This window comes from Triticum urartu, chromosome 1 (assembly GCF_003073215.2).
Source record: "Triticum urartu cultivar G1812 chromosome 1, Tu2.1, whole genome shotgun sequence".
Taxonomy (NCBI): Eukaryota; Viridiplantae; Streptophyta; class Magnoliopsida; order Poales; family Poaceae; genus Triticum; species Triticum urartu.
The window spans coordinates 565,615,516-565,629,204 of NC_053022.1; the positions used below are offsets into that span (position 1 = coordinate 565,615,516).

The 13,689-nt window shown below is 47.8% G+C and overlaps 1 long non-coding RNA gene across 1 annotated transcript; it reads right to left on the reverse strand.

Annotated features, from left to right (window-relative positions):
• Positions 1–1,890: 1,890 nt before the first annotated feature.
• Positions 1,891–11,797, reverse strand: LOC125539746. The gene is made up of 3 exons (XR_007297007.1): positions 11,551–11,797; positions 10,435–10,640; positions 1,891–2,117 (listed from the first exon to the last, which is right to left on the reverse strand). It is a non-coding gene; the product is annotated as an uncharacterized LOC125539746 (long non-coding RNA).
• Between the last annotated feature and the right edge of the window lie 1,892 nt (positions 11,798–13,689).

A 13,689-nucleotide genomic window follows, 5' to 3' on the forward strand; every position in this document is an offset into this window, starting at 1 on the left:
TACCTTAATACTTTTGTTGTAGTTGCGGATGCTTGCAATAGAGGTTAATCATAGGTGGGATGCTTGTCCAAGTAAGGGCAGTACCCAAGCACCAGTCCACCCACATACCAAATCATCAAAGTACCGAACGCGAATCATATGAACGTGATGAAAACTAGCTTGACAATATCCCCATGTGTCCTCGGGAGCACTTTACATCTTATAAGAGTTTGTCCAGGCTTGTCCTTTGCTACAAAAAGGATTGGGTCACCATGCTACAACTTATTTATTTTTGTTACTTGTTGCTCATTACAAATTATCTTATCACAAAACTATCTGTTACCACTTATTTCAGTACTTGCAAAGAATACCTTGCTGGAAACCGCTTATCATTTTCTTCTGCTTCTCATTGGATTCGACACTCTTACTTATCGAAAGGACTACAATATATCCCCTATACTTGTGGGTCATCAGGGTGTTTGAGGAAATGACGCGGGTACTAAATTTTTTACTACGCGGGAGTCAAACGCGGGAGTGAAATGCCGGGCTATTGAAAATTCTGATGATAGTGCACCGCACACGGTTCGGAGATAACAACCGTGTGTTATGAAATAGAAACACCCTCGAGGCGGGCAAATATTTTCTAGGGATGCTGGCGGGATTGGGAACAAGAAACATCGCACACGGTCCGGAGATAACAACCGTGTGTTATGAAATAGAAAAACCCTTGAGGCGGGTAGATATTTTCTAGGGATGCAGGCGGGATTGGTCAAGAAACATCGCACGCAGTCCGGAGATAACAACCATGTGTTATGAAACAGAAAAACCCTCAAAGCGGGCAGATATTTTTGAGAGGGGGAGCCTCGTGGAGCCCGATGTACTATGCGGATGTGTGCGTGACAGATGCACCGGCATGGCACACGGTTAGTTTGAGTGAACCGTGTCTGTTGCGTCATTCGACTTGTCTAATGTTCATAAATTTGGCAAAAAAATGACGCGGAAGAGGGTTAGAACACGAACACGCTTGCATGTGGACCAAATTTATGTATCAAAAGGGTGGTTTGATTTTCAAATACCAAATGCAACTTCGATGTGGCACCTCTCTCGCAAAGCGCACAGTATTGCTTGCCCCCACCCGCCCCTCGTGGTGGCACAAAGGGAATCCTAAGCTATGAATGCATGGCCCCTCCCCCCAACCGAGGTTCACCTAACAAACTGCGAAGTAGCTAGCAGCCCCCCTCCTCTCTCGTTTCGGCACAAAGAAAATTCTAAGCTATGAATGCATGCCCCCCAACTGAGGTTCATTCACCTAGTAAAGTGCGAAGTAGCTAGCAGCCCCCTCCCTCGTGTCGCAAAAAAGGAATCCTAAGCTATGAATGTATGCCCCAACCGAGGTTCACCCTAGCTATAGGATCGAAACTATGTCTAGTGGGGTGATTAGACTACTTGACCAAATAAAAATCTAGCCTTTTCCCAATTTTAAGTCTTGGCAGATTTTAACAACTTTAGAACAAGTCAAGCAATGAACCTACACATGCAAGTCTAAGAGTATAGCAGCGGAATGTAAAACACTTGCATATGAAGCTAAAGGGAGGAGTTTGGAGGGAGGAAACACAATGTAGACACGGAGATTTTTTTCCCGTGGTTCCCAGAAAGAGCTCGCCGCACGTCCGCTCTTTCCCCTCCGCGGTCTGGTTGAACCAAGCGTGAATCAAAAGATTCGGGTGGGGGGAAAGGGGAAAAGGAGAGGGGGGGGGGAGGGAAGGGGGGACGGGAGGGGGCGCACCTGGTGATCAGGAGGGAAGCGACAGCGGCGAAGGCGTCCCCTTGCCCCGCAGCGGCGGCGGCGTCGCCTTGGACCGGCAGCGGCGGCAGCGGCCTTGCGAGTTGCGAGACCCTGAAGGCTAGCCGTTGGGACGAGGCCCCAAAAATTCCAATCCTCGGCTTATAAAGGGGCCCTTAGATGGGCCGCCCTGTGTTCCCTTTTTGTGTTGCCTCATAGGAAATCCTGGCCCGATTTGATTCTCCAGAAAGAAAGAAAAAAAGTCCTGCTCCCCTTGCAGCTTCACCCGCCCTCCCAGACTTCTTTCAGTTCAGTTCTGTTGTCTTGACTTGTCGTCCTTCTCCGAAAGTAATTCCTGCACCAGCACCATTATTCATTAGACATAGACAAGGGCAAAACAAATCATTTTTTATGCAATTAGATTGGATTCTAGAAATCTCAACCAAGAGCATCTAACATGAATGAGTTCTTGCCATCCAGGACTAAATAGCATTACCTCTCAGCACTGTAATCATCCAGAACCAATTTTTATGCAGTGTTCTTGCCAACCAAGAGCATCTAACATGAATGAGTTCTTGCCAACCAATTTTTATGCAGTGTTCTTGCCAACCAAGAAATTTCTGCTAACTTTGCCCCCTTTTCATAAATGTAAGGATCTCCCTGTGGATGGGGTGGTAAACTGAACTTGGTCCCTCTATTTCACCACAATTTATCAAAAAATAGATGTACAATGATAATGATCGCAGAACTAGAAATCCACCAAAAAGCAATAGTAAAGAGGAGGAGCTAAAACACATCGAACAGGAAGGGGCGATGGGAGAACGGGCGAGTGGGCGGGCGACCGGGGCCACAGCCGCGGCTGCGCCGTCCCTAGCCGCCGGTGATGGCCGGCGAGTCGGAGGCCGGTTCTGGGCTCTTGCGGATCCGGATGAGGAGGATGCGGACAACGACGGGGATGGAATCCCGGTGAGTTTTCCACCGTCTCCGACTCCGTCAGATCTCATATGTGAGTTTTTCAATTCAGGGTACGACAAAGATGAAGTGGCAACAACGATCGATAGTGTTCTGCCACCTGATTATCCGGCAAGAATTGGATTGCACGCGAGAGAGAAGAAAGAAATGATCCGTCGCGTAGTTCACCGGAGAACGGCGGCGACGACAGTCAGACCATGGAAAGGTCCTCTCCCGAAGGTAAGTCTTCCAAATCTTACTCTTTTCGATTTGATTAGGCCGGAATCATGGATCACAGTTAAGAGAAGGAAGAATGCGCGCCGGCATATCGCGTCTAGGGCGCCGGCGGCGGCTGTGGCATCATCGTCGGCGGCTCAGGCGATCGGGGTCTCCGCTAAGCGGGCGCTGCGTTTGAATTGCCTTTTGGGCTGCGAGCTGGGAGCGTGTGCAGTTGGGCCGGCTCTGGGTGAGTTGGGCCAGAGCATAGACGGGCCGGGGTTAGCTGGGTATGTGGCCCAGGCTAACCCGACCGCTATTCCTCCACGCTGCGCCGCCCCATGCACTCGTTCGATCACTTTTCCTCTGTGTTCGTTGACATCTGCTCGGTCTAGGGTTCCGAGGCACGGCAAGCGAGGGTTCCGAGCGTGTGGGCCTGGTAGAGCTCGGTGCATCCCCGCCTTCCCGGCTATGGCTGGCCGCGGGTCAGCCGCACCGCCAGGCAAAAACGCTGCCGCGGGTGGTGCTGGCCGCGGTGGGGCGGCTACACTGCCGGAACCGGCCGCGCCACTCCAACGCTGCCATCGGCTGGGGCTGGACGTGGGGGCGCGGTGCAGGCTGTGCCGCGACCGCCGGCACTGGCGGTGCAAACCCCACTGCCGTGGCTTGGGGTGGTGGAGCGAACGGCTTGAGACCGCCGACTCCGGTTGATGCTACCGGCTCGGGTCGGGGCGGGTCAGGCCTTGGTTCTTGGCCACCGCTTCAGGGCCCGAGGATTGCTGGATGGGGAGCTCCGCTCGGCCTGCGACCTACGCTGACGGCGGGGTGTCGCCGGCGGTCGGCGTGGTGGACCTCGGCCTCCCGCGCTGGCTAATGCTATGGTGGGGAGCGGCGTTGCTCCGGCGAGGCCACCGATACCTGCGGCTGGGGGCGTGGTGCTGCTCCGCCGGAGCCTCGTGCCGCGCCACCGCCGCACTACGTCATGAGGCCGATGCAAAAACGACCGGGCCCAACGCAGACGAGGTAGAACATGGTTGCTAGAGAGTCCAATGAACCGCCGCATGGACAGTGGGGGGACGATGGATGTGATGCTTATGGGGATGGCCAGAACCGTGGATTGTCGTCTACGGGAGGTGGACGTGGTTATGCCTGGCAGAGTGATGGTTCTGCTGAGAGACCATTTCTTGGAACCTCTGGGTGGTTTTGTCGAGGGAGCTTCTGGCCCAGACTATCGGCAGAGAGGTGGCTACCATGGTCATCGTGGTGGTCATGGTCGGTACCGCAGACAGCCTCCGCCATCGGTCGTTGTTGACCAACAGACTACTGATGTGGCGGCCGATCCCGTTCAGTTGACCGAACTGCCTAGCCAGGCGATGGAGGCAGTGACAGCTTTGGCCAACATGGAGGTTCCTGCTACTGGTGTTTCTGCTGAGGCAGGTGACAAGTCAGAGTCTGAGAGAGCGTCCAAGTGGGCGCGTAAGAAGGAGAAGATGCTTTCCTATCGATGTGGCGAGAAGGGTCATTTCATTGCTGAGTGCGTGGCGGAGCTGGGCGATTCGTGTGGTAAGCCAGCACATGCCACAGGGGATTGCCCGCTTCTGCGTGATCGGGTTCCAGCTCTTACGATGTATGGAGTATATTGTGCTGAGCTGATGTTCTTTGAGTCCCCGGCTGCGAGAGAATTCTGGTAGAGACGCAGAGCTTGACGACTGGAATTGTGAAAGCTACCCAGGGAGTGGTTTTTGAGGCTCAGATTGTGCAGAGACTTCAGGAACTGGCTCCAGGTGATTTTCAGTGGGAGCTTGTCCATATTAAGGACAGTGTGTTTAGGGTTGATTTCCCAACGGTGGATGATTTGCAGAGGTTGATGAGCTTTGGGTTGTGCAAGGTCCCTGGTACTAAATGCATTTTGGAATTTCACGAGTAGAAGAAGGTGGAACCTAAGGGAAAGCCGCTCACTCAGGTGTGGCTACGGTTTTCTGGGGCTCCCTCTGAGCCTTTGACAGATGCTCAAGTTGTGGCTAGTCTAGGTATTATGGTCGGAAAAACTGAGAAAGTGGATATGGCATTCACTCACGCCCATGGGATGGCCCGACTCCTAGTGAGTGTTCTGGACATTGAGTTCATCCCGGATGTGGTCAACTGGACTTATAGGGGAGAGGTGTTTCCTCATGAGATTGAGTTTGAGGATGCAGAGTTGTTTGCCGAGGTGGTTAATGGGACTGATGTGGATATGCATGAAGGTGACGACAACGCGGGTGCTAGTGAGGACCCGACTGATGAGGCTGGACGAGAGAGGTCCAACGGACCGGGACCTGTTGCTCAGTTGCCCGAGGATGGGCCCAGGGTGGAGCCGGCCCCAGCTCCGTCGGTGCCGATGAGTACTTTGTGGTTTGGGTCCTTTGAGCCAGTGTCTGCCCCTCCCAGACTTTGGAGCGACCGGGTGGAATCTGATGATGTTTTTGAGTGCACGCTTCCGGTGTTGGAGTTTGATGCTGTTGATAGTCCTGTGGTGGGAGGCTTGATGGAGACGCACTCGGCGACGACCTTGGTGGGGGTGGGGAGATGGAGCCTCAGGTGGTTTCGCTTTCCCCCGCTCCCCCAGTGGTCTCGGGCTGGGAGACGTCGTCTGCTTCGGAGGTTGTGCCTGGGAGGGGAGTCCGGGGCAGGTGGCCTCGACCTCTTCTCCTCCTATCCTGGTGCCGGAGACGCCGGTGACACCGATGATGGCCGGTCGTGGGGGAGGCCGTCTGGGTCAGGTGGACCCGGTTCCTTCTCCTACGGTGGCGGCTAGAGCGGCCGCTTCTCTAGTGGTGCTGGGTGGGGGTCTGGGGCAGGTGGCCTTGACCCCTCCTCCTCCTTCGGCAGTCAGGACAGCGACGCCCTCAAGCCAGAGGGTTGGGGCGGGGGGAGTGTTCGAGCAAGCGGCGCCCGCGCTTCCCTCCCCCGGTTTCCCGTCCGTGGGGCTTGGGAGCTCTCCGCCGCCTCCTCCGGTAACTTGGGAGGAGGTCATTGCCTTTGTTGGGATCCCCGACCCGGTCTCTGCGGGGCGACGGATGAGTTCTCGTCTCCAGGACCACCCGGAGGTTGATGACATGCAGCAGAGGTGCGCTATGAGGGCGGCCAAGCTTCGTGACATTGAGGTCATCACTGGTATGTCAGTCAACATGTCTAATTCTATATTGCATTTTTCTAAAGATGAAATTATTAATAATGCCAACCAGTTAGGAGTTTTGCTAGGGAGTACTAATAGTGAAATTTCTAACTCGGTTAATGATCTTCTAGATTTGGAAGGGGAACGCGCTTTAGAAACAATTCGAAACCTAGCAGCAGTAAAACCTATAAATGATGCAGAGATTGATGCGTTAGGGGTAAGAGTGCTCGATAATTTTTGTGCGGATCTTGCACCATCCACTCTTGAATCTCAGGAAGAGGATGTAGTTCTAGAGGATGCAGTAGCAAGACCAACTGACCCCGGTTATGAGGACCGGATGGAGGACCATAGTAAACCCAAGCGCAAGTGAAAGCGGAAGGTTTATCCTGCTTCCGCGGTTCGTAGGAGTGCTAGGATTCGAACGGCCAAAAAAATTTCATGATGACATATGAAAGAAATCTTTTGGAATAGCAGAGGTCTGAAGGACTTGGCTAAAAGAAGGTTTCTTGCTGAGGCATCTCTTGAGCATCGATTAGATTTCATTGCTCTCTCTGAAACTGGTAGGGATAATTTTGCGCCCCAGTTTCTCAACACTTTATCGGGTGGTGTCGATTTTGATTGGCATTGCCTTCCTCCGCGAGGAAGATCGGGTGGGATCTTGCTTGGAGTGAGATGCGATTCGCTGGAAGTCCGAAGTGTAGTGATGGGTGACTTCGCGGTTAAATTTCGGGTCAGGTCCAAAGCTGATGGGTCTAACTGGGCTCTGGTGGCGGTGTATGGTGCCGCGCAACCCGAGCTTAAATCGGAGTTTTTGGCGGACCTGGTTCGAATTTGCGGATCCGAGCAGCTCCCAATTTTGGTTGGGGTGACTTCAACATCATAAGGAGGAGAGATGAAAAGAATAATGATAATTTTGACGGCAGATGGTCGTTTATGTTCAATACCATTACTGAAAGCTTGGATCTGAAAGAGATAGAGCTCTCTGGTAGAAAGTTTACCTAGGCTAATGCTTTTCCAAACCCGACGTATGAGAAGCTGGAACGAGTTCTCGCGAGTGTCGAGTGGGAACAGAAGTTTCCTCTCGTAACGGTCCAGGCTCTCTCGCGCGGAATCTCGGATAACACACCTTTATTCGTGGACTCAGGTGAGCCAAACCACGTGGAAAACAAAAACACCTTTTCTTTCGAACTTGCATGGTTTGAACGAGAAGGTTTCTTGGATCTGGTTGCCAGGGAATGGGCTAAAGATGCAGGAGGTACGACCTCTGTCCAGCGTTGGCAGAACAAGATTAGGCATTTGAGAAGTTTCCTACGGGGATGGGCTAAACACCTTAGTGGGGTTTATAAAGTTGAAAAGGAAAGGCTCCTTTCTCTGATTCAGTCCCTAGATATAAAAGCCGAATCCACGATTTTGCAATCTGCAGAGCTCTAGATTAAGCTAGATGCGGAGATGAGGTTGAAAGAACTTCTCCGCGAAGAAGAATTGAAGTGGGCGTTGCGGGCTAAGGTTCGTAGAGTGATCCAGGGGGACGCTAACACTCAATTCTTTCACTTGATTGCTAATGGTAAGCACAGAAAGAAGAGAATCTTTCAGCTTGAGCAAGATGAAGGAACGATTGTAGGGCAGGACAACCTGAAAATTTACATCACCGAGTATTACAAGCAGTTATTTGGACCTCCGAAGGATAGTTGTGTATCCCTCGATGAGTCTAGGATTGAGGATGTGCCTCAACTAACTACTCATGATAATGATATTCTGGTTGCCCCTTTCTCGGAGAAGGAGGTGTTTGATGCTATAGCGCAAATGAAAAACAATAAGGCTCCTGGGCGGGATGGATTCTCGGCGGAGTTTTACAAAAGATGTTGGCACATTATTAAGGGGGATTTACTTCCAATGTTTCACGTTCTTTTCTCTATGCAGCTTCAGTTATTTCACTTAAATTTTGGAACAATAACACTGCTCCCTAAGAAAACGGATGCTGTGAGAATCGAGCAGTTTAGGCTGATCTGCCTTCTCAATGTTAGTTTCAAAATTTTCACCAAGGTTGGGACTAATCGGCTCATGTAGATTGCGCATTCTGTGGTGCAGCATTCCCAAACTTCTTTCATGCTAGACAGAAACATCCTAGAAGGGGTGGTGGTCCTGCATGAAACGCTCCATGAAATTCACTCGAAAAAATTGGATGGAGTCATCTTTAAGGTGGATTTCGAGAAAGCGTACGATAAAGTAAAATAGCCATTCCTACAGCAGGCGTTGCGTATGAAAGGCTTTGATGAAATCTGGCGACGCCAGGTGGAATCATATACGCAAAAAGGGAGTGTTGGAATCAAAGTGAATGACAAGATCAGTCATTATTTCCAGAGACAAAAGGGCCTGCGACAAGGGGATCCGATGTCCCCTATTTTGTTCAACATTGTAGTGGATATGTTGGCAATTCTGATAGGAAGGGTGAAGGAGGCTGGTCAAGTGGGTGGCCTGGTACCTCATCTCGTTGATGGCAGTGTGTCCATCCTCCAGTACGCTGATGATACAATCATCTTTATGGAGCATGACTTGGCAAAAGCGAGAAATATGAAGCTGGTGTTATGCTTATTTGAATAATTGACCGAGTTAAAAATTAACTTTCACAAAAGCGAGTTGTTCTGCTTTGGTAGAGCCAATGATGTACAAGAGGCTTATAGGCAATTGTTTGGGTGTAATTTGAGGGCTTTGCCTTTCACCTACTTAGGAATACCAATCCACCATCGTAAGCTGACAAACAGAGAGTGGAAGTGCATCGAGGATCGATTTGAAAAGAAGCTGAGTTGCTGGAAGGGCAAGCTTATGTCATACGGAGGCCAGTTGATTCTGATAAATTCGGTTCTCACCAATATGCCTATGTTTCTTTTATCTTTCTTCGAAGTCCCAGTTGGAGTTAGGAAAAGACTGGACTTCTATAGATCGTGTTTCTTTTGGCAAGGTGATGAGCTAAAAAGAAAATACCGGTTAGCCAAATAGGATATCATCTGTAGACCGAAAGACCAATGGGGTCTTGGTATTGAGAATCTTGAAGTTAAGAACAGATATCTTCTCAGCAAGTGGTTGTGGAAGTTATCAAGTGGGACTGACACCACTTGGGCGCAAATCCTCCGTAGCAAGTACCTTCAAACCAAAACTTTGTCTCAGGTGACAGTAAGACCGACTGATTCATCCTTTTGGAAAGGGCTTATGAAAGTAAAGCTTTCCTTGTTTAAGAGGACAAAGTATATTGTTGGTGACGGTGCCAGTACGCGATTCTGGGAGAATACTTGGCTCGGAGAGGCACCCTTAGTCATCCAATACCCGTCTTTGTATCGTATAGTTCAAAGACATGAGATTTTTGTTGCAACGATATTACAATCGATCCCCCTTAATATTCAGTTCAGAAGGGCATTAGTGGGTAATCGTTGGGAAGAATGGCTACATCTAGTAAGAAGACTGATGGACATTCAACTTTCCCAACAACCCGATGAATTACGCTGGCAGCTTACTAGGTCTGGAGTTTTTACTGTTCAATCAATGTATGTTGATGTTATCAATTCAAGCTCGATCCCTAGTTCCAAACATGTTTGGGCTGTCAAAGTCCCTTTGAAAATCAAAGTGTTTATGTGGTTTCTCCATAAACAAGTTATTTTAACCAAGGACAACTTGACAAAGCGTAATTGGATAGGACCTACTGGGTGTAGTTTCTGTGATCGGGATGAAATGATCAAGCACCTTTTTCTTGATTGCCCGCTAGCTAAAGTTTTATGGAGGACGATCCATATTGCTTTTAATATTACTCCACCGAGTTCAGTCAACACGTTATTTGGAACGTGGCTTAACGGGGTAGAGCCCGAGTTAGCGAGACATATTCGTGTAGGAGTCTGTGCATTGATGTGGGCGCTCTGGAATTGCAGAAATGATTTGGTTTTTAACAGGACAACACACATTCATTTTTTGCAGGTTATTTTCAGAGCCACGGCGTTGATCCGTTTGTGGTCGCTACTCACTCTGACGGAGGCCAGAGAGCGTTTGGTTACTGGATCTATCCGCTGGGAGATGGTAGCTCGGGATATCTTCAACCGGTTTGGATGGCGATCATGTAATAGGATAGGCAATTAGTTTACCTATCTTTTTTTTGCCGGCCGGGTGTGGCGTCCTTTATTTGGCTAGTTTGTGTTTCTAGCCCATTTTGGCTCTGTGTGAGCTTTGTTTACTTTTCAGTTGGAGACTTTGAGACCTTGTTGAAACTTTTTTTTGGTTTAATAAGATAGCCGTATGCATCGTTCTGATGCAGAGGCCGGGGAGTCCTTCCTTTTCGAAAAAAAAGCAATAGTAAAGATATACGTACCTTCTCTTTGCCATCAATAGCGGCAACCCTGAAAAAGGTGCCAGTTAGCACCCACTTTGAACAAAGAATAGCGGCAGAGTAGCAGTAAGTTTTGTATCTTGTCAGAATTTCCCTTTGCAAGCATTTGTGAATGCTTTTGGGTCAAGCACACCCATTCCTTTGATGTCTACAATTGCTGATCGGCCAGTTGTAAGTTCGAGCAAGCCCTGCAAAGCATTCAGTGCAACAGATCAAAAGTAAGATTAATCCTGAGACTTTTAAAAAAAGGATTAATCCTGAGAAGTAGCATTAACAAGCACCGTTACATAATGATTGTAAGTATAAACTTAAATGGCACTAACACTATCCAAATCATGACATCTATAGAACAATGCCACTATCATGGTAAGCTATGTGACAATTTTGGTATTGATAGCTCAATTGTATAGGGCGAAATGACAATGTAGTTTAGAAGATAACATGGCACACGTAGCACCGAATAATATTTAATGCCACATGTGCCAATCGTCATTTCAGACCATATAAATCCCAGCTGACAAATAATATACATGATGGTCTTCTTTTTCAGTATGTGCATATATGGTGTTAGTATGGAGTATTATGCTGCTACCCCAATTCAGGTATCTAAGCACATGTTTTCATAGTTAGCAAACGGTTCACTATTGAACACCATGTATACACACCAGTTAAATTTGGGAAAAGACAAAATACAGGATTAATGACTAGGCGGCGCTCTCTCGCTGAATGCTGGAGATAACATTCTAAGCTCCCAACTGAAAGTAGCACAAGTCGTATCACATGACACCCAATAAAACAAGCGCCCAATACCTCACATCCAACCAAACCCATTCTGCGCAGCTCCCAGGGCTGAAATAAAATGCTAGTTAAATAAGAAAATAGAGATCGTCTTAGCGACTAGATTACCATGGGACACAACTGTGGCAGGTAAATTCTGGTTAAATAAGAAAATAGAGATGGTCTTAGCGACTAGGTTACCATGGGCCGCAAGAGTGGAAGGTACCTACTTTATGCCACATCAATACGAGCATACATGTCATCATTCACAGATGACACATAAATAACACAGGAGAAATGGTCATCAATGAGGTTACTTACATATATCAGCTCCTTACGAGCATCTTGTAGCTCATCGTTTCTCTTCTGATCCTTGACAACACTCTAGCTGTGTGACTCCATTTCTTGCAGCTCCTCACGAAGTTGGTCTATCTTCTTTGACCTGGCATATGCTTCATTACTTCCAGTTTGCACTGCAACTGTTTTTTGAACTCAGGCTTCTGCTTTTGACATTCAATTGTTGTTCTAACTTGAGAATCTTATCTAGAGCAGACTGTTTCTTCCTCTGCTTTTTAACACATAAGACACATAAATTAGCTTCCTCAAATACAAAACTCAAATGAAACAGCAATCAAGAGAGACAAACCTTGTGTTTTTCCACAAGCTGCCGCGCAGTTTCCTCGGCACTCTGTTGCTCCAACGCTACCATCTTAAGATGTTTTGTTTTAATTTGTGTTCTGTGTTGACACCACAACAGCATAAAGTAAGCTATATGCATAGTACTAAGGGGCAAGATACCTACTCTTGTTCAAGATCACACACCTTTTTCTTTCAGAGTTACTTTGAGCATCTAGCTCACCAAGCTTCTTGGATCTTTAGTCCAGTTCCTGCATTTTGGAGGGAGAGAGAGAGAGAGAGAGAGAGAGAGAGAGAGAGAGAGAGAGGGGTTAAACAGCTGAAAGCTCTAACTATGCTAAGAGGAAACAAATGCACATATGCTAGCAGTTAGAACATAGCGGACCATATAAGTAGTGCAGCTCAAGAGATCAACACAAACTTTCATTGTAAGAGTGGAGCAGCTGCTCCTTTTGCTCCATCATCTTGCCAATTGATGCACTTGTATCCTTGTACTTGCATCCAGGTGCTTCAATGTTTTTTGTCTTTAACCTCAGTTTCAGTGGCCAAATTGGATACAAACTTGTCAACTTTATATCTTCCTTCATGCTGAAGATCACCGACAGTTTTCAGATCAACATTTTTCTGCAAATAGACCCTTATCACCTCATAAGAGCTTAGATCATCAGCTCTTGCGACCATCCAAACATCTGTGAGACCCGATACTTCTTTGCATTCCAGTCCTGTTTGACATCATTCTTCCTGAAAGTGATCTTCAAAGGTAATTGCATTTTAAAACCAACCCAGTCCTTTGGAAACTCCACAATGGCATTCTACGTTCTACTGTTTCACAAAGGAAAAACCTTCTGCGGGAGAAAGTCTGACGGTTGCTCCTTCAATCAATTCCACTCTGGCCAACCTGGCGCCCATTCTTCCATTCAGTAGGCATGTTGACCAGGACATCCATCCAGGGCCGCACGAACTGATCATCTCAGTTTTCAAGAGGTTTAGGCTTCAGTTCCATTAGCTGTGACATGAGAAGCACATACTGTAATTCATAGTTATCATCCAAAAACCAGCATTTCCATGAGTACCCATAGTCATCTGGATGAACAATGGCACATCTAATTTCAACACCTAGGGCTCATCATGCTACTATAACGAAGAGAATAGCCAATTAACACAACATCATGAACCAAATGAACACATCATACATGCATCTGTACTAATTTGTACTCCCTTTGTTATCATCCTGCCTCGCCGTGCGGGACAATAATATGTCCATGGGAGAAATCCAGATGCACTAATTTGTACTCCAGAAACGATCTGACTAACAGCATCTCCACCCTATAATTAATTCATAGTTACCATCCAGAAAAACAAGATTCCCATGAGTGTCCTCAGTCATTTGCATGAACAATTGCACTACTAAGTACTTACTTCGACACCTCAAGTCTCAAGACAAGCATGCTAGAAGAACCAAGATAAGAGCCAGTTAATGCGCAGCATCATGAACCAAATCAACCCACAATTCATGCGCGCGGCTAGCTGTGACCATGGCTCGCATATAACCTGAGGCCTCTACATCTCACAAAGAGCCTCTAAACCGTGACGGAGGAAGTACTAGCATTTTCTTTCAAAAAAATAGAGTATTACCAATTTTTGAATAGTGCATCCGAGGAGGAGGAGATTTATTTATTGAATCCGAGGAGGGGAATTTATATGTATACAATGTGTATGATGCTTTTGTTATGGAGAATGGTATCTGGCAAACGTTTGCTGGGGATGGGATCTCAGCGAACGCACCCAAATCAAACGGTGGAAGTTTTCACAAAAAACTACCTG